General features: G+C 46.4%; 1 protein-coding gene across 10 annotated transcripts in view; it reads right to left on the bottom strand.

The window, feature by feature from the left end:
- The window catches only part of LOC119656644 (zinc metalloproteinase-disintegrin-like jararhagin), a 973582-nt gene extending 952929 nt beyond the window's left edge, over window positions 1-20653 (bottom strand). For 8 of the 10 annotated variants that reach the window (XR_005250066.1, XM_038063092.1, XM_038063097.1 and 5 more), the window contains exon 1: window positions 20358-20652. The gene's annotated coding sequence lies outside the window, so the exon portion shown is untranslated. Of the gene's footprint in view, window positions 1-20357 lie in introns of all 10 variants that reach the window. The other 2 variants (XM_038063100.1, XM_038063098.1) reach the window with 1 other exon arrangement.
- Window positions 20654-22169: the final 1516 nt, after the last annotated feature.

The raw sequence follows: 22169 nt of genomic DNA, 5'->3' as shown, positions 1-22169 counted from the left end.
GACGGGAGAAACGTGTTCCACACAAAGTCGAATTAAGGACCACAGTGACTACATCCTTTGATAATTATTTCGAAAAATGTACTCAACTATATTCTGTTCCTGAATTAACAAGGGTTTGTCGACGTCTGGTTGACGAAGACTAGAAATCCTATGACACATGATAAGTACACATAAATAAAGTATTGAGAGCAGTAGTATCTGTCTGTGCGGTAGTCTCCAGGGTTTGGAATCTAAAACCATAGTGTCCTTACGGTGTATACCACCCCTTCCAAATTTTGGAAATTATAGCAAACGTCGCAGCAGGTTTGCTAGAATTATATGGATAATGGCAGGGACGAAAATGACAATGAAAATGTAAAAGCATCCTAACGAACGGCGCTCATTGTGGCTCTGCAATGGAAGAAGACAATTTATCCGACGCTCGGCATATAATGAATTCAAAAGGAGCCATCCCATCCGGAAGCGTAACTACGGTCAACAGCCCAACACAAATACAGAACTCCGCTATGCTGGAAAAAATTACCTACAACAGAGATGCAACACGGACATGTTTGTAATTTGGGAACTCCAGCTTGGCACGAATCCTTTGACGGAAATATAGGAACAAAGATGCTGAAACTAAACATGCACGTTACAGACAAAAGATTCGATTTAATTGCTCTGTCACCAAGAAATGGAAATTGTTCAGCGAATGTTGCGACTACAGTGAAATTTTATACCCTTAAGGGTAAGAACAGGCGAACTGTTTAGTCCTGATACTACAAACGGATGTGGCTTAGTTTTTCGCTGTACCAGGCCAAAGGAAGAGTATTCCATTTCAATTTTTTCCTCAAAGCAAAGGCCAATTGTGCGGATTTCGCATATACGATATAACCACCCTCAGTTGTGGATTTTTTTTGGAGAAATGTTAGAAGTCATTTAGTTAGCGTTGCAACAAAACTAACGCTACACACTACCCTTAATTTCGGGGATCAAATAATTTATTCCCATCCCAGTCTTCCTGGTATGCTACCATTTTTCGTACCAGATTTTCTGGTACCAGAACCTCTTCTAGAGCCTTCTCCAGGATCTTCCTTCCTTCCAAAAACCTTGGACAGTCCTCTGTCCTCTGTCCCCTGTAAGTCCACTGCAGTTTGGACAATCGAGGGAGGTATCCAGTTTAAACCTGTACAGTTACTGGAGATTTCCTTCATGACCCGTGGAAACTAGGTAAAATTTTAATTAATTTCACCGTGCCGTTTCTCCAACCACTCCTTGATGGCACGGATGAGCCTGTGAGCACACCCTTAGGGCTGTTCATCGGTAGACTGCACTCAGGTTGCTACCGTTAAATGTGACCCGCAATGCCTTTCCCCAAAGTGAAGCTGCATAGCCGTCCCACGCTCGGCATCATCTTTGGCAGAGCCACACTTGCGGTGCACGTGTTGTTTATGACTGAGCTACCCATCTATCATCACTCCCAAGTATTTGATGGCAGGCCTAGAGTGATGATGATCATCATTAACGGCGCAGCCTTAGTAAGGAACTTCAGACAGGCGTCCTAGTCTAAGCTATCTTTCCATCTCAGGCAGGGTCTGCCTCTTTTTCTACCATAGATAGCCCTTTTAGGCTTTTCGGGCTGGATCATCTTCATCCATACGGATTAAGTGACCCGTCCATCGAAACCTGTTTAATCGCATTTTACCCACAACCAGACGGTCGTAGTATAGCTCATAGATTTCGTCGTTATGTAGATAAAATCGACCATCTTCATGTGGGGGCCAAACATTTTTCAGAAGATTCTTCACTTCAACGCAGTCAAGAGTTTGCAGTTTTTCCTGTTGAGAAACCGAGTCTCCGAAGAATACATGAGGATATGATTTTCAATTTGAATATGGGTATAATTTCTTTTACGACACTTGGTTCCGCTTTTTCCTACGCATGCGTCAGACCAGAATTTCGCACGCATATAGCTCAGCATCTTCGGGATCCTTTGTGACTGCAACCAGCGCTAAGCGTAATTCACCCCATAGTATTTGTTATTACTACCGTTTCCGTGAATCGTATCTTCAGCCAAGCCAATAACCGGTCAATTCCTGGTTATCAATAACTGGAAGTAATCTATTGTAGATTACCCGCTTTAGCATTTTCCTCACAGTATCCAAAAGACATATAGGTCTGTAGGAGGTTGGCTCACCTGGAGGTGTACCAGCCTTAGTGGGTAGTACTAACTTCTGCCGTTTCCATGGCGCAGGAAATATTCCCTCGGACATGCATGCTTCGAACAATTCAGCGAACATATCCTGTTTGGATTTCACGACAAGTTTACGGACCGTATTCGGTACGCTATCTAGACCCGAAACTTTCTTATCTCCTATTCTACCGCGAATTTCCAGAAGCTCGTCACTTGTGACTAGCGTTATTACCATCGTATTCAGAGCTAGCCCTAGATAATTTTTCACAAGCATGAAGGCACATGATTTGCGGAGTTGAGCGGTCTCTGAATCTCCCCATCACGATTTTATACGGGTTTAAGTCCGCTTCCGAACGAGTCCCTTAAAGCATTCCCTCTTGCTCCGTTGGATGGCAAACTTGAAGGTTTTACGGTCTTCCTTACAGACGCGCCCTTTTTGCCTCGGTCCATTCTACTACTGCCCCCTGACCGGTTCTTCATGCTCGGTGACAGGCTAATCGAAAGCTAGCCAGTTCAGTATTCCACCAGTAGTTTGGTCTTCTACTCGGGAATGAGCACTTTCTAGGAATGGACGCGTCACATAGTTTGGCGATGCATTGAACCATATGGACAGCTCTTTCCGTACAGGCGCCTCTTTTATTAGGTTGGTCTAGCAACACCTCTACGAAGGTCTGCTCATCCAAAGCTTTTGCAGACAAACCTGACATCTTTTTCGGAACAAATTGTACCAACTGCTCCTCCAGGTTGGAGGTTGGGCAGGGCTAACAATCCTACACGGAAAACAACTTGTTACGAAACCACAACAGGAGCCTCGGACTGGACGGATTACACAACAACAAACCCGGCAACGACAACGGAATAACGATTTGCGCATTTTCTCATGGAACGTGCGCTCCCTGTACAGAGATGAAGCTGATGACCAGCTAGCCGATACTCTGTCCCAACATAGGGCTGATATAACAGCGTTACAAGAGATGTGATGGACAGGGACCGGTTTCCTGGAGAATAGCTGCTACACCATATATTATAGAGGCCATCCAGTAAACCATGTGCTCGGAGTAGGTTTCTTAGTCAGCCAAAAAATGAAACCTGCCGTTATCGGTTTTGAAAACATAAGCGAACGGCTACGCACTCTGCGCTTGCGAGGCAAGTTTAAAAATATAAGCCTCATTAACGTTCGACCCCCTACAGAGGAGACTGCAGAATCGGAGAAGGATACCTTGTACGAGACAGTAGAACGAACCCTCGAAGCCTGTCCCAGACATGATATCAAAATCATACTAGGGGATTTTAACAGCCAAGTAGGGAAGGAGCCCGTATTCAAGCGATACGTTTCATTCCATAGCTTACACGAAAATACAAATGATAACGGATTGCGGATTATTCAATTAGCAGGGTCATACGAAATGGTTGTTGGAAGTACCTGGTTTGCGCGGAAAGCGGCCTCTCCAGACGGGACCACTTTCAACCAAATTGACCACGTGTTGATCAAACGCCGCCACCTCTCAGCCTTGATGAATGTCAGAACATATAGGGGGGCCAATATAGACTCGGATCACTATCTCGTTGGCATGGTGCTCCGAGCTCGAATAACAATACCATCCAGAATCCCCTCTGATAATCAGGTGAGAATTAACACTGAAGCCATCCATAACACAGACCTCTACGACACCTATAAGAAGGAATAACGCAATAACCACAGTCAACAGAGGACCTGGAGATGAAGCATCAAAAAATGATCTTCACAATCACCTGAAGAACGTTATCATGGATACGGCCACAAACGTACTTGGCCCCAGCCGCAAAAGGAGTCGGAACGGCTGGCTTGATGATGAATGGAAGCTAGCAACGGAACGGAAGAATGCCGCATACCGAGTAATGTTGCATTCTCAAAGAACGCGGGCACGCGCAGAGACTTATCACGAACTCCGTCGAGAGGAGAAGCGACTTCACAGACGGAAAAAGGAAGCCTGGGAGAACCAACAAGTCTGTGAACTAGAAAAGTACAGGGAGCAACCGCACCAGGTTGTTGTCAGCCAACAGAGCATATTTCAGCTTACAAAAACTGTTCCGCTCAAAACGTCTCACCATAGGGTCAAAGCTCTTACTGTACAAGACTATGATCTTGCCAGTCCTCATGTATTCCTCGAAAACTTGGGTTCTTAGCAAGAAGAATTGCGAACTCTTGGCCGCGTTCGAGAGAAGAATCCTCCGAAGAATTTTTGGCCCTCTACATGAGGATGGACGATTCCGTAATCTATATAACGACGAAACCTGTGAGCGATACCATGACCGTCAGGTTGTGGATAAAATCCAGCTCAATAAGTTACGATGGGCGGGTCACTTAATCCGTATGGAGGAGGATGATCCCACCCGGAAAGTCTATAAGGGCAATATCTATAGTAGAAAAACGGGACGAGGCAGACCCTGCCTAAGATGGAACGATGACGTAGGTCAGGACGCCAGACAGCTTTTAGGGATATCGAATTGGTGGACCTCGGCGCAAAACCGGGATGTCTGGAGTTCCTTATTAAGGCAGGCCTAGACCGGTACCAGTTGTTGTGCCATTGATGATGACGGTGAATTATTAATATCTTTTTTTGTTTAAGGGGGGTTTTGAGTCTATTATCGTCTTGATTGACTGGATTATCCAAATCTGTTTACACAAAATTTGGCAGAAAGCAATCAGTGAATGACTGTCTTTTATTTTGAAATTGAGGGGTAAAGGGACTCCTTTACGTGTAAAGGGTGGTGAATTTTCTTCTCTTCGAATATGCTCAAATAGGATATGAAATGTAAGGTCTCGAATAGTATTTTGCGATGTATCTTTTAATTGGTTGTAAAGCGAGGGAATGCAACTAGGAATCCCTGACAGGACCAAAGGGACTCGAGACCCCCTACAATTTATTTCGCGTTTCAGTTTACATCCCTAACTAGCGTAAACTATAGTACACTACCCGAGATTTCCCATAGTCTTCCCGGGCAGCCAGAGACCTCAAAATGATGTTTCGGAGCGAGGCCAGTAACTTTATTTGCAGTGGAGAAAAGAACGTTTTTGATGACGACCTTTTTTTTTGAGGAGGTGGAAATCTTCAAAAGACTCTGGCCAGGGCACGCCAGAGTGTGGGATTTTTACCCACTAAAACCACCCCGGACTCCCCCCCCCCCCTACCCCGTGGAACCACCTTTAGGTATTACATCACGGGGCGGAGTTAGCGTACTTTAGCTAGGTCTCCTTCCGTCTACCCGCGGAGTTCGTAACCGCGTCTTCCTCACTTCTTCCGTTTTTCGCAGTTTTTCCTGGATTACAGCGATCATGGAATTGATCGCATCCCAGTCTTCCTGACAGGCTACCATTCTTCGGACAAAATTTACCGGTGATAGCACTTCACCTAGAGTTTCCTCCAGGTTCCTCCTTTATTCCACGAACCTAGGACACTGGAAGAAAACGTGCGCCGGGTCCTCTGGGAGCCCGCAGTTTGGACAATTAGGCGAGGTGTCCAATCCAAACCTGTACAGGTATTGACGGTATCCTCCATGGCCGATGAGAAACTGGGTGAGATTATAATTGATCTCCCCATGCTTTCTCTCCAGCCACTCCCCGATGGAAGGGATCAACCTGTAAGTCCAACGACCCTTTTCTGACTGGTCCCATCGCTGTTGCCACCTGCTTATGGATCTCTCCCTTTCGGCTTTTTTGCACCTGCGATAAGGGAGAGATGGACCTGGTATTATAAATGTTCATCATTTCGGTTGCCAGGATGTCAATCGGCATCATTCCCGAGATGACGAACGCTGCATCGTCTGAGACGGTCCTGAAGACAGAACACACCCTTAGGGATATTCTTCTGTAGACCGCACTCAGTTTATGTGTATTGTCTAAAACCTGCAGTGCTTTTCCCCAAACTGGGACTGCATACAGCATGATAGAGATCACCACCCTGGCTATGAGCAGCCTGCAAGTATGCCGCGGTCCTCCTACGTTCGGCATCATCCTTGCCAGAGAAATACTAGTGGTGGATGCTCGTTTACAAGTATGCTCTATGTGCTGCTTAAAATTAAGTCCTCCGTCTATCATCACCCCCAAGTATCTGATGGCCGGCTTGCAAGTGATGATACGATTCCCGATTCTAATGCAGGCGTAATTTCTTTTGCGGCGCTTAGTGATGAGGACCCCTTCCGCCTTTTCCTCCGCGAGTGCCAGTCCAGCACTCTCTAACCAAGCCTTAATAACACTGATTGCTTCGCTTGAGTACAACTCAGCATCCTTGAGATGCTTTGCAACCACAACCAGTGCTATATCATCAGCGTAACCCACCACCGTAGCCTCCTCCGGAACCGGAAGGTTGAGCACATCATTATACATGATGTTCCACAGTAGTGGGCCCAGTACAGAGCCCTGGGGGACACCCGCGGAGACAACGTACTCTTTGGGTCCATCATCGCTATCATACCAGAGTGTCCGCTCTATCAAGTAGCCATCGATAATAGCGGCGAGGTAGGTGGGAACACCAATCGTCGCCAGAGACTTTCGTATAAGGTTCCAATTGGCCGAGTTAAATGCATTCCTCTCATCCAGGGTCACCACCACGCAATATTTGCTAATATAACCCCTTCCGTGAATTGCATTTTCGGCCAAGCCAGCAACCATTTTGATGGCATCAATGGTTGATCTGCCTTTACGGACCCCTTACTGCCTATCTGAAAGGCCTGGAAGTAATCTATTATAAATGACCCCCTCCAACATTCTCCCCATAGTGTCTAGAAGACATATGGGTCTATAGGAGGACGGTTCCCCTGGAGGTTTGCCAGCCTTAGGCAACAGTACCAGCTTCTGCCGCTTCCACTACTTTTGACGGCAAGTTTGAGAGCCTTATTCGGTATGCGTCAAGACCCGGGGCTTTGCTGTCGCCTATTCGACTGCAGATCTCTAGCAGCTCGTCCCTGGTGACTGGTGGAATCGGCGTCACATTCAGGGGGCGCTGGAAGGTGTCAGCACCCCCCTCTTGCTGGGGAAATAACCCCTGGATTATTTTCAACCAGAGCATAGGGCACGTGATCTGCGGAGACGATCGGCCTCTGAATCGTCCTGTGACGATTTTATAGGCGCTACCCCACGGATTTATGTCCGCTTCTGAACAGAGCCCCTTAAAACATTCCTTCTTACTCCGCTGGATGGCGAGCTTGAGGTTCTTGCGAGCTTCCCTATAGGCTTGCTCCTTTTGCCCCTGATCGATCCTACCTATTGCCCTCTGAGCCGTTCGTCTGGCTCTGTGGCAAATCGATCGAAGATTGGCAAGTTCACTCTTCCACCAATAATTGGGTCTTCTAGTAGGGAATGAACATCTCCTAGGCATCAACGCGTCACATGCTTTAGAGATGTTCTGTGTAACATGGAGAACTCTATCCGTGGAGGTGCCTGCTTTCCTAGGCAAGTCTAGCCACACCTCCATGAATGTCTGCTCATCCATCGCTTTGGCAGACCATCCTGGTGTTCCTCTGGATTTCGGCTTCCGGGGCGCGGGTCTCCTGCCTTGTGGCTCCATCCTTAGTTCAAAGGTGATTGCCTGGTGGTCGCTGTACGTGAAGTCCTCACTAACTTGCCAGGACATGTCACGTGCTAACGCAGGGCTGATAAAAGTCAGATCTACAATTGGCCCAGTTCCCCTTTTCCGATAAGTGTGTCCAACTGGGCGAATGCTTCTAATAAGCACCGCCCCCTTGCGTTAGTCTCTTTGCTCCCCCACTCGATAGCCCACGCATTAAAGTCACCGGCTATCACCTTTGGACTCCGTCCCTTTGCATCGTGAACAAGATCGTCTACCAGTTCTTCAAACTCGGGCAGTGTGAGGCTTACCTCATCGAGATCCTTGCACTGAATATAGATCTCATGTTTTTGGGAACGAACCGCGACATTCTCCCCAAGTGAGTTTAAAACTTGGTTACGAAAGTCGTCAGTTTTATCCACGCTGGATTTTTTCAGCTCAAACATGAGATCACCTTTCTGGGTCCTCCGGATTTTGCTAACATTTCCGCCTAGGTCTTTTAGGTCGGGGTCAGATTTCATCTTCTTCAGTATCTCCGCATATGTTAGATGTCCCCTTCTGGAGATTACAATTGCCTCCGAGCGAATTCGCACCTTTGGTTTCTTATTTCTTTTTTTATTCACGACCTTAGTCCAACCATCGTTCTTATTTTCTCTCAGTTTCGGTTCGCTAGCCGACTTTCCTACTTTTGGTACTTTGGGCCCTTCTGAACTTTTAGTTCCCTTCCTTTTTGGGGCCTGTTGATTCGCCAAAGCTTCCCCCTCCTTATCTCTCACTCTTTTACTTGAGCGAAGGTCGGCGACTTTGTGCTTCGGTGTCACTTGGGTCGCCTGTGACACTGTTGAGGCTGGGATGTCCGGCTTTTCCTCAGGCTTTCTTGATGGCGACCTAGTGCTCATAATTATTATCATAGTCTCCAGCGAGCTATCCGAGATGATTGCCGTCAGTAAGATATTTTTCTCACTGTTGGACGTCAGTCAAGCCCCACACCGAACCGGGTTGAGTTTCGCCTACACCTGCGAGAAGATGCGAATGCGATACACCAGCAAAAACAGGCGACCATCAAGTGATGTTTTTGTTCGAGGTGCCTATCTTGTTTTGCATATCTAAAAGACAAGATCGCGTTGTGATCGATCTGATAATACAATGGCGAGGTGGTAAAGGTACAGAGAGCCGAAAACCGGTTACTATTGTCGTTGTGGTCCCCCCGAGATCGTATCTTCTCATTGCTCGTTCGGCAAAGTGTTATGAGAGCCTGCCTTGGCATTCAGATTCACCACCATGATCGCAATGCCCCCTTAAGAAACCTTCCCTTGGATTGCGTTGAGTTGCTCACAGAAAGCCTCATCCACCCATCTGAAATTTCTGTTGGTGCATAGCATGTCCTTCATCCTGAACAGCAATCTCGCATTTAATATTCTGTCTGATACCAGTTTCCAGGATATGAGGGTGCGTCTAGTAAAAATGGTAAACCTTCGTCGGAAAGACTTCTATATTTCAAAATTCAATCATAAATTGTTAATGAAAGCAAAAGATCACTCAAATTTCGAGGCGTACTGGTCTAACTGGTTTCCAGATTTACAGGTTATTAACGTACGAACCTCTATTCCGTTTAGTCCCCCTTTAAGGTAAACTGGGCATACTTTGAGGACAGTTCATAAGTGCGGGTGGGGGTGGTCCACTCCCAATTCCTGTGGTGAGGTGATAAACGGCTTATGAAGGCCTATGGGGGTTTTCATCCGTCCATCTGACTTTTTGCCAGAGTAGAATCCTTGGACAAACGTAGCACAAATACTACTAACGCGTTGGGCTTTTTAATCCTAAAACCATCTCTCAATTGCCGTCGTCTTTTCCACGGAATCATTATAAAGTGTTTCTTGGCTGAATATATCTAACTCCGTTTGTGATTGCATTTGTGGCTGCCACTTTTGGAGTCCTCAGCCTGTATTTTATTTTGCATACTATGTCATAAATGGCATTCCAATTTGCCTGTTCCGTAATTAGGCTTTTTGGCGTTTCCGGCCTTTAAGCGTCTTCCAGATCTTCCAGGATACCATCGCAGCTGGGGCAGTGAAAAGAGCTGACCTTTTTAAACCCATCTATCATGTATATGCCACGTGAACAAATGCTAAACATTGCCGTTTATCTCTCCATATTTTTTTGGATTCAAACTTTAACTTTTGGGCTCAATGAATCTTCCATCATTGCTTTGCTCCCTTTCCGCTTTTCACGTCAATCGAAAGGAAAACCCGCGGCATTATGCTCGAAGTTTCTAAAGCAAAACATAATGTTAGGGCTTTCTTTCTATAAACTGTACCCATCACCTGACTGTCGCAAATAGTATGAAGAACAGCCCCTCAAACAAGCACCGCTTAGAGCAGAATGGAGTCCATTAGTCTTCCTATAATCAGCCTTCAGATATATCACGGATCCTCAGCATTTATCAGTATTCTTTCAACAGCAAATTTGGCATTAGATATTTTAATGCAAGCATCTCACACAATGGGTACTACGGGCTTTCGGGTATACCTACCCACTGGGGACTCGCCCAATCCGCAGCGATGTTAGTACTTCCTGCATTCACCGTGTCCTGTAAGGAACTGTGTTTGATGATAATTCAATTCTCGACCTATCTCTCAATACACGAGATCAGTGTATGATTCCAGCGGCCTTTTTCGGGACTATCTCACCCTTGCTGCCATCTCTTGTACAGTTTCTTTTTAGTGGCTTTCTGGAAGTCCGCAGTGACATCTCGAATTCACCCTTCTCTAGTTCCCCGTATTGTTCAGTGCTCCCGTCCAAAACAAGAACCGTGTATAGCAAGATGGATTTCAAAACCACCTCCAATATGAGCCGTCGTCCTTGCTAGATATGAACTAACCTTTCCTGGCTTTTCCAGAGCGGAGTCCAAGTGTCCCTTGAAGCTCAACTTCGCATCGATCATTACCCCTAGTTATCTAAAGATCGATTTTGAAACGACTTCATAATTACCGACCACGATTTTGACAATATGGTTTTCCCTGTGATTGGTAATAATAAGCGGCTACGCGTTTTCGTTCACCAAGTTCAGTTTAACTCTTTGTATCCATGCTTTGATGGCATGAATGGTTTCACTTTCATAAAGTTCCACATCTTCGGGGTGCTAAATCGTCTTCAAAACCAATCAAGTTGCTTCCCTTGGCACATGAACGCGAAGCATTCCGTAATACGATATGTTATACAGCATGATCCCCACCACGGAACTTGGGGAACACTTGCTTTCACAATATATTCTTCCGAACCATCATTCTTCTCATACCAAAGAAGTCTCTCCGAGAAGTAACTTTCGAACATCCGAACCATTTCTATTGGATCGACCGGAGAACGCGCTCTCCAATCCATACTGTCGCTTCTACAGAGCCCCCCGCTAGCTCAACAAAAGGAATGACCCTGTTGTATATCACCCCCTCCGACATCTTCCTCATAATATCTAAAACATAGATCAGGCAATATAAATAAGATGCCCCAGGAGGCTTTTGAGACTTTCGATAGTAAAACCAACCTCCGCACTGCCAATGGACGGGAAACACTCCTTCTACCCTGCGCGATTCAAATGTGCTGACGAACCATGTGGTCCCGGTTTTAGCAGCCAAATTCAAGGATTTGTTCAGAATACCGTCCAATCCCAGAGTCTTACCATGCACGACTCATCCACAGATCTTTCGAAGGTCCTCCTCGGTTAGATGGAGAGGACGTCCTGCTGGATCCTTGACTGAGGTCCACGTTCTTCCTGTTTGGGTGAAGAATTGCGATTATTTTGAACAAGAGTCGCGGGCACGTCACATGTAGTAGTTTTTTCCCACGAATCTTGTTCATTACAACCTTGTAAGCAGCGGGGGTTGGATTTGCATCAAAGCACAGCCGCCTGCGGAAATTCCGCTTACTTTCTCGTATGGCCTTCTTAAGGTTACTTCGAAGATCGCGGTATTTTTTCTCCATCTGTAGAGCTTAGGGCGTCCACGCTGTCCCTGTTTTTATATTATTACAAGATTGATCCCTGTGATAATTTGGTTCGGTACTATTGTATGATGCGATTGTCATTTCCTTACAGTACTTTGATACGACCAGTGCTATGCTTTGGGTGAGAAACCTGGACCCTAATCCTTCCAAAAATTTGCTAAACACATTCGAAAGGAAAGCCCTTTGGCGAACTTCTGCGCATCCGGTACAACCATGAGTTGTATGAAATTTACAATGAGCTAGAAGCCTCGAAACTCCTTAAACTGAAACGCCTTCAGTGGGCAGAGCATGTCCAACGAATGAGTGACGTTCGCATGCCTGAAAAGGTAATGAACGGAGGACGTCATGTCGATGGAGCGAGACTACGAGGAAGGTGGAGAACAAGTTGGGGCTTTCAAGACTGGAGGACGCGGTCACGCGACCGAGATAATTAGAGGACAACGATCCAGGCGGCCAGGGCCCCACGTTGGGCTGTAGTGCCACGATTTGCAACTGAAGTCACCCCTATATCATCGCCGGAACCCACTATCGCAGCTTCTCTGGCAAACGACACCCGACCTCGCTGGAAATCTCAAAAAATTCTTCTTCCGTTACTACAGGTATTGTTATCACAATCAAGGATCTCTGGAGTACCACGTGCCTGCTTTCTTTCAGATTTTTCAGTCCTAGGATACAGCAAGTTCTATTTGTTAGCATATTGTTAATATTAATAAGATTTCCACCAAATTTTCTGACATTAGGTCCTACATTAAAATTAAAATTTTTGTGGAATAGGATCCGGTCTAAAAATAATGAAAATTGCTTATCCAATGGAGAGATATTGCTAAAATAAAGTTCGAAAATAAATCCTAGATCTCATAATTATATTACTCAAGTCATGTTCGGCTGAAAGGACTTTTTTCAATAACATTCATAAATACTATATTTTGCTTGAAATTAAGCTGAATGAATGAAGGCGATGAAATATTTTCGTGATGATTAAAAAATGATGGCACCAGGACTTGAATGTTCGTCACTCCATTAATCATTCAAGAAACTGCCACTCTTCATCAATCAATTAAGAAAGTTTCTGGAAAACAACTAGCAGAGCAGCGCTTCATGAACCCCTGCTTTCAGAACTCGTGTCTATTCTTGATGTAATTGAATTGTTGAAGGACTTGTTTGCTTCGACAGATTTCCCACTTCATTTTTGTTTTGTCTTCCATTCGAACGAGCGTATCCAAGATGAGAAATTGTACAAAAATATTTACAATGTCTAATAGATAATCTGTTCTGGAATGAAAATATCTTCGAAAATGGGTGTTTCCATTTTTATCACTGGAGTAGATAATCAGTTTTGCAGTCTGCGCAGCGTCAAAGCCAATGGGTTAACATTTGTCTTTATTATCCTTTTTTGTTGTTGTTTTCTTTCCTTTCTTTTTTTCCTTCTTTATCAATGCAGTTTTTTAAGGTTTTTTCTGAAACAAAACCTTACTAGAATCGAATTTGGTGTCTGTGTTGAGAACATGTGTTCTGCGAATCCCTTTACATATAGTAAATGGCGCTTTTTGTATTGAATTTAAGGGAGGCTCTCCATAGATTCGAAAGGGGGGTGTAAATTTTCTTTTCGTAGAATATGGTCATGATCATCATCATCAACGGCGCAACAACCGGTTTCCGGTCTAGGCCTGCCTTAATAAGGAACTCCAGACATCCCGGTTTTGCGCCGAGGTCCACCAATTCGACATTCCTAAAACTGTCTGGCGTCCTGGCCTACACCATCGCTCCATCTAAGGCAGGTTCTGCCTCGTCTTCTTTTTCTACCATAGATATTGCCCTTATAGATTTTCCGGGTGGGATCATCCTCATCCATACGGATTAAGTGACCCACCCACCATAACCTATTGGGTCGGATTTTATCCACAACCGGACGGTCATGGTATCGGTCATAGATTTCGTCATTGTGTAGGCTACGGAATCGTCCATCCTCATGTAGAGGGCCAAAAATTCTTCGGAGGATTCTTCTCTCGAACGCGGCCAAGAGTTCGCAATTCTTCTTGCTAAGAACCCAAGTTTTCGAGGAATACATGAGGGCTGGGAAGATCATAGTCTTGTACAGTAAGAGCTTTGACCCTATGGTAAGACGCTTCCAGCGGAACAGTTTTCGCAAGCTGAAATAGGCTCTGTTGGCTGACAACAACCGTGCGCCGATTTCCTGATCGTAGCTGTTATCGGTTGTGATTTTCGACCCTTGATAGGAGAACGGTCTCAACGTTGTATTCTCCTATCCTTATTCTTCCTGTTTGACCAGTGCGGTTTGATGTTGTTGGTTGCCAATCGTCAGGCATTGATTAGCTGTCCCATACCTTGAGCATAAGTTGATGAACCAGTTGGTATAACTGGTCGCCTTCATATTTAACCAATTCGGCTGTAATACCATCGGCTCCTGGGGACTTATGATTAGCCGATGAAATGCACGGACTGTTTCTCCTATACTTGGTGGTGGAAGTATTTGCCCGTCGTCTTCAGCTGGTGGAATCTCCAACTCGCCGATGTCCTGGTTGTTCAGTAGCTCATCAAAGTACTCAACCCATCACTCCAATATGCCCATTCTGTCGAAAATCAGATTTCCCTGTCTCGGCAGGATGAGCATTGAGGTGTATAAGGCTTCATCCTGCTGACTTGTTGGTAAAACTTGCGCACCTGGTGTGGTTGCTCCATGTACTTTTCGAGGTCACAGACTGATTGGTTTTCCCAGACTTCCTTTTTCCGTCTGTGAAGTCGCTTCTCCGCTCGACGGAGTTCGTGATAACTTTCTGCGCGTGCCCGCGTTCTTTGAGAATGCAACATTGCTCGGTATGCGGCATTCTTCCGTTCCGTTCCTAGCTTACATTCATCGTCAAACCAGCTGTTCCGACTACTTTTGCGGCTGGGGCCAAGTATGTTTGTGGCCGTATCCATGATAACGTTCTTCAAGTGGTTGTGAAGATCATTTGTTGATGCTTCATCTCCAGGTCCTCTGTTGACTGCGGTTATTGCGGCATCCATTTCCCTCTTATAGGTGTCGCGGAGGGCTGTGTTATGGATGGCTTCAGTGTTAATTCTCACCTGATTATCAGAGGGGGTTCTAGGTGGTATTGTTATTCGAGCTCGGAGCACCATGCCAACGAAATAGTGATCCGAGTCTATATTGGCCCCCAATGTGTTCTGACATTCATCAAGGCTGAGAGGTGGCGGCGTTCGATCAACACGTGGTCAATTTGGTTGAAAGTGGTCCCGTCTGGAGAGGCCCACGTATGTTTGTGGACCGCTTTCCGCGCAAACCAGGTACTTCCAACAACCATTTCGTGTGACGCTGCTAATTAAGTAATCCGCAGTCTGCTGTCATTTGTATTTTGGTGTAAGCTATGGGAGCCAGCGTATCGCCTGAATACGGGATCCTTCCCTACTTGGCTGTTGAAATGAAAATGAAATCCCCAAGTATGATTTTGATATCGTATCTGGGACAGGCTTCGAGGGTTCGTTCTACTGCCTCGTAGAAGGTATCCTTCTCCGACTCTGCAGTCTCCTCTGTAGGGGCGTGAACGTAAACTTTTTTAATGACATCACAGAAACCCTATGAAATGGTAATGCCTATACTGTATTGAGCGTGTGGGCTACCAAAATAGAGAAGTTTATAGCCATTTTTACCGCGTTCAGTGGTTTTCTTGCATAGCGAAGATATCAATGCGCCTTTTTTGAAGGGCTCTTGCGAGTTCCTCGGTCTTTCCAGTTAGGGTGCCAACATTTCGCGTGCAGACACGTATTTGTTTCGTTCGGACTATCTTGCTTACGTCCTGACGCCGTCCATACTTCGAGAACTCTTGCTCATTTCTCGACAGATCCGGGGGCCGTCCTGTCGCGTCGACTGAGGTGGACGCCCTAGCATATTTCCGAGGCTTGTGGATCAACCCGATTATGTTGTTCCTAACGACATTGTATGCATTTTCTTGGTCGGTCTGCCGCGGGACCTGTCACCAAGAGAGATCATATATATTGCGTTGCCGGGTTCGTCGTTGTAAAATCCATCCAGCCCGAGGGTCCTCTTGTGGCTTCGGATGGGAGAGCTCAAAGCACCCCCAACATTATCGAACTTGGCTAGTAAAGAAGCAACCAGCTGAACCTTGACTTCTACGTACGTATATCTGAAATAGCCTACTCAGGAGGAGATTTCCGTTGAAACTAATAGACACTATCCAGGGATATACATATGAAGCTGCAAATTGTCACGTATTGAGTTCAGGTATAATTTCAAAAGAATTTGAAGTTCAAAGTAGCGTCATGTCAGCCGACTTTTCTTCTCGCTATCGGTGACGTTTCAGCCTAGGCTGGGCGACAAGGGGGGGATTCAATGGACTGTGTCAACTTTCCTCAGACACCTCGATTACACTAAAACTATCTACTTGCTCTCATACCGTATAAAGGATATTGACCGAATGGTTCCGGATTTCGAAAAGGAGGCAAGCAGTGTCAGACTAAAGATAAACACCATTAAAACCCAGTTTTTAGGTCCCACTGGAAATCATACTGTTCCTATTTGGTTTAGCCGTAATCACAGCTTCCAAACACTTTGGGATCAATTCGTAAAGTGTATCTAGGATATCAGAGGAAAAGCCTTCATACCGCACTATTTCAATTTCATGTTTCAATCCTGCAGGAGGAAATTATTCTCTACGCGTTCTCGATCGAGTTGAGGTCTTAACTTTTCGCGGACCAGGATGAAGATTCTGTCCCCCAATCTTCTTCAAAATTCATGATATGCACGAGCTAAATCCTACTAAAAAATGGCATTATCGACCTTTTCGCTTAACGTTTCAATGGTGCAGCATTCCTTTATATTTGGACGTTTATATGGCCGTCCAGCGTCAGTATTTCCCCAGGTCCGCGTTCTGTTATCCACTCCCCCCTTTCTCTCGACTTATCGGGCACCGTTGCCATCTGGGTTCGGGACGACGTTCGATTTCGTGTTCTTGCCGAAGGCCGGGGAGACGGATTTTTCAGGATCCGGTGTTTAGGGATAACGTTTTTTAGCGTTTACCTGACGCCGAATGAGTCGATTCCAGCTTGATGCTCTGGAGAACGCCGTTTCGAGCACGGAGGGACGAATCCTGGTTGGCGGTGATTTTAATGCCAGGGCTCTTGAATGGGGCATGCCTCAATCAGACTCCAGAGGGAAACGGATTCTGGAAAATGGCGGCGAGAACCGGGCTCGTAATTTTAAACACCGGATCCACGCCAACGTTTCGGCGCCCAGGTTGTGAAGGAAGCATTCCTGACATCACTTTTGCGTCGGAATCTCTGGCATCATCGATCGCTGGGTGGCGAGTACTATAAGACTTCTCGGCAAGTGATCATCAGTACATTGCGTTCGAAGTGTTTGACGCTACTTGCCGGCGAGCACCAACACGACGTTGCCCCTGCGTGTGGAATGTCGCGAGGGTGAACATCGGAAGGTTCGTCGAAGCTCTTGGAGCAGGTAGGGCCGCGCTGGGGGGAACTCCGGGGGGTGGTGGTGTCGCAGCTGACACAGTCGTAAATTCAGCGATGAATCTGATAACGACGGCGTGTGAGGCTTCCATGCCCCGGAGAGGCCCCAGGCGCGACAAGGCTTCTATGTACTGGTGGACGGCGGAAATTGCCGACCTACGGAAGGAGTGTCATAAGCTCCGCCGTTTGGCACAACGTTCGCACGCCAACGAGGAGGCATGTGCCATAAAGGCACAATGTAGACCAGCAAAAAGGAGACTCCGCAGCGCTATAAATAAAAGCAAAGCTCGCGGCTGGCAAAATCTTGTTAATGAGGTGAATGATGACCCGTGGGGACTTGGCTATAAGCTTGTCACTCGGAAAATCGGGACTCTGCGGAAGCCCTGCATATTGAGCACCGACCAGATGGACCGCATTGTGCGGGCATTGTTCCCCAGACACCCTGTACGAGTTGATGTGAATAGCGCGGAAAGCGTCGTGGATTTCCCCCTTTTCACAATGGGAGAACACGAAGAAACGGTTCTCACTATGAAAAATAGGAAGGCGCCAGGTCCTGATAGCATCCCGGCGGAAGTTTACAAACTGGTGTTCCACCAACGGCCAGAATTGCTGCTGAAAGCGTTCAACGCGTGCTTGAAGGAGGGCATTTTTCCTTGTCGCTGGAAAGTGACCAGACTCGCGTTGATCAGTAAGGGTAAAGGAGACCCGGAGCTCCCGTCTACATACCGACCGCTGTGTATGCTTGACACGGCCGGAAAAGTGCTCGAGAAGCTCATCAGGGGTAGACTCGCTGAAGTAATCCGTGCTGCCGGGGGCTTATCCGCAAGGCAGTTCGGGTTCAGAACAGGGAAATCTACAGTGGATGCTGTTATGGAGGTCGTAGATGCGTTTAATCGAGCCGGGGCACACAGCCGCCGATCTCGACGGATAGTGCCCCTCATAACGCTTGATGTCAGAAATGCCTTCAATTCCGTAAGATGGACAGATATGCTAGGCACACTAGAGAACTCCTTTCACGTGCCAAGCTATCTCTTGCGGATATTGAGGGATTATCTGAAAGACCGCTTCATGTTCTATGAGACGCTAGAGGGCCAGAGGAGAATGGAAATCACGTCGAGAGTAGCACAGGGATCCATCCTAGAGCCGGACCTCTGGAACCCTTCCTACGATAGTCTGCTGAGACTCGATATGCCCGAAGATTCGCGCCTGGTAGGTTATGCAGACGACGTTGCGGCAATTGTTGCCAGACGCACTGTTGAACAGGCGCAAAGCAGACTTCGCATATTGATGCGACAGGTAAGCGGATGGATGACTGCTCACGGTTTCAACCTTGCGCTGGAAAAAACCGAAGTAGTCATCCTGACCAGAAGGAGAATCCCGACCTTGCGTCCCATATCGATCGGCGAGTTGACTGTAGAGTCAAAACCAGTGATGAAATACCTTGGTTTAATGCTCGACTCGAAGATGAGCTTCTTCGAGCAAATCAAAGCAGCAGCGGACAGGGCTCCAGCTGGAGTCGCGGCCTTGAGTCGGCTAATGGTGAATGTCGGCGGCCCTATATCAACTAGGAGACGTCTCCTCATGGGAGCAACGCAGTCCGTCCTTCTCTATGGTGCGGAGGTATGGGATGATGCCCTTGACAAGGAGGTGCATCGTAAACGCCTCGCTCAAGTGTGGAGGCGGGGAGCTTTGCGAGTGGCGTCTGCTTATTGCACCGTCTCCGAACCGGCTGTGATGGTGATTGCGGGAGTGATTCCCGTTGCCCTCCTTGGCAAGGAGCGTAAAGCTATCTATCGCCGTAAGGGCGAAAACTTGCCCGTGAAGAACGTCAACGCACCCTTAACGAGTAGCAACTTTCTTAGCAAAAGGAGCCAAGGGGCAAGTGGACTGCGCGGCTCATCGACAAATAAGATCCATGGTTGAACAGAAAGTACGGTGAGATTGATTACTTCCTTACCCAACTTCTAAGTGGGCATGGAGGTTTTCAGTCTTACCTGCACAGGGTTGGGAAGGCGCGATCTCCTGATTGTGTGTTCTGCAATAGAGTGGCGGATGACGCTGAACACACCTTTTTCTCTTGCGAGAGGTGGGACGGCCTCCGCCAGCAGCTTTACGCAGACACAGGGGAGCTCTCTCCAGACAACATTGTCAGAGAGATGCTGAAGAGCGCTGGCAGCTGGAATCGTATCGCGCATTATGTTCGGGCTCTTCTTACTACGAAGAAGATTGAATTCGACCGGCAGAGGGATCGGACGGTAAGGGGTTCTCTGAACTAGCAACTCACTTCCCTTCCTCCCCTCCCTTCCCGCTGGTGAAAGGAATTCCTTGACTTGAAGGCTCCCAAAGCCGGGAGAGCGGGAGGGCTAGCCCGAAGTAATGTGTCAAACGGTTTTAGGCTAGTTCTCTGATGACAGGGAGGTGTTTAGTTGGTAGTCCGCTAGCGTGCTGTTGCGGGAGTGCAACACTCTGTGCGTAAACGCATTCACCTACCCTACTCCCAAAAAAAAAAAAGTTGCGGTTGCTCCGCGCTAATGTAGTGTAAGGTAATACAGGATAGTACCTGAAAAGGGACCGCCTCACTTCTTCAAGAGCTTAAGTCTTGGCTGCGCCACGTAAGTGTGATATTCTCAAAAATAACAAAGGAAGGACTTGGTTGGACTAGAGACCCGTGTATGTTGGATTAAAGGACAGAAGTGGTATTGTATAGGTCAGAGATTGAGAAGACACGCCAATTTCATAGCAGGCTATGCCATGTAATGTAACCTACTACCCCAGTATTCCTGCCGATTGGGCAGCCCTAGAGCAACGTGGCAGAGAATAGTAGAGGGATAATGTAAGATTATTGGAAAACCGTAGGACTCATTGTCAGAAGCCGATGGTTTATGCAGTCCTTTTGGACGGTAGCATACAAATTCATTTCAATAATTAGCGCTAATCACTTATTTCCATATAAGTTCGAAAGACCGATGGCGTATTGTATGTTAAATCCTCAGCTCATATAGTAGCACTTAAATCTCTCAACGAAACCTAAATCATTAATGAGTTGATATACACCCCAATGATCCCCGATTCCTCTTGGGAGTTTCGTGTGAATGAAATTTATTCTTAGCTTTGACAAAACGCCAAATCATTACCATTTGAATTGCTTCCAAAATCGTGCGCTCCATGCATATGTACACTCCAGCATCAAGGAAAGGAAGTCATCAACTTAAATCCGCACATGACGCCCGCTAAACTCTCCGCTTCCTAGCAAGGACGAAATTCGATTTATAAGCATTCCTGCATCAGACACGGTCCGACCTTAATGGCAGCTAACTCTCACACTGGGATTGACACCAATTAGCGCTTTACATGGAACGATAACAAGAAATTCGCGTGCCATCATCACCACCACGAAATTATCAAATCCTTTGAAGGAAGCCAAACGCGATTAGGCGATAAAGCGATATCGTGAACGGTGACAGGGGCAATAAAGGACACACTAACGCTTGTTACCAGCACTTGAACTATGAGAGCTGGGAAAGCAAGAAAATCACAGTCGCGGAATTCCTCCGTCAAGACTACTGTGGAAGCTAAGAGAGGAAGGCATGTTCGATGCCGATCAATTATGTTAATTGGTTTGTGGCAACATGTCGTTTTGGCTACATTCTGGGCGAACGTGTGTGGGGTCGCAGCAGGGCTAGAGAAGTCATTAGGGGGTGCAACATGAATCTGTTTGATTTCTATACCACCTGGAGTTGCCACCTAAAGTTAAAAGGGGAGGGTGTGAAATATGATTCTAATAAATACTATCACCATGAATAGCCCCCGAAAACTAATGAGCTCACGACATGTGAATTAGATACAACATAGGAAGGAATTAATACTAGTTAAATTTAATTTATGTTTCTTCCCTTCCTCCCCCCTCCCCCTAATATACCCGGACATATCAACATTCAAAAGCATTTTAGTTTAATAAGTGTTTTAGCTTCTACGTTACAGCTGCTGATGGGCCGCTGGACAAGACTCGAGTTGCCGAATTAACAGACGTCGTTCTTGACATTTGTCACCCAGTCTCCTGTCAAACCGTCAGCTGTTTGCATGGCCATTCAATGCAGCGGCCGAGCCGAATTCGCACTGGCGTTGAGGTTCGCGCCTCAGTCTAGTTCTAAAGTTGGAACAGATCGCGGCGGCTGTAAATAAGGCCTCGAATTGTACCATTTGAAGGAATTGTCCTATAATTATTTTGGTTGTCCAATTTAGTATAAAATAAACGCTTATATTAAAGTTATAGAACGGCATTTTGTCTAGTGCTACACAATCCAGTGATACGAGCTGCATAACATAACATATTGGTGACAGTAGTGGGATTGCGTAAGCTAGGATCATGATCTTCAAGGGCTGAAAAGTGGAACACCTTAAAATGGAGCTGTTAGCGTTAGAGCTCCCTACGACGGAAAAGAAAGCAAGATTACAGATTAGACTTCGTGAAGATTTGGAGTCGTGAGCTATTAATGTCGAGGAACAGAAATCCCAGTGTGAGCCTACACTGTCTACCAAAGGTCGCAAGGAAGCAGCTGGAACGCCCACGGTAAACAACAACGACATAACAGCGTTAATGCAAGATATATATAAAATGGAAGAGTTGACCAGAAAGTAACAAGAAGAATCTAGAAAGCAACCAGACGGAAGATAGGCAAGCAACGCCGAGAGAATGAAAAATCGCAGTATGAAGACACTCCAGAAGTAGCAGAACAGACAGCAGAAACTACAAAGCGGTTGGGAGATTCACCTGAAGAACCTCAGCAAAGAAAAGATGGAACTGTAGTGTGTCAGGATGAAAAGTCAATGTATCAGAAAGTGAGTATACAAGAGGAAGTGATACAGCGTGGGAACGCCAAAGAGATTCCAAAACCGTCGGAAGAGATGATGGAAGAAGTTGGAAAACGGCAGGATGAAGTTGGTAA

Source organism: Hermetia illucens, chromosome 5, assembly GCF_905115235.1.
Source record: "Hermetia illucens chromosome 5, iHerIll2.2.curated.20191125, whole genome shotgun sequence".
Taxonomy (NCBI): domain Eukaryota; kingdom Metazoa; phylum Arthropoda; class Insecta; order Diptera; family Stratiomyidae; genus Hermetia; species Hermetia illucens.
Note: the sequence above shows the minus strand (reverse complement) of the source record. Positions and strands in the feature narration are given on the sequence as shown.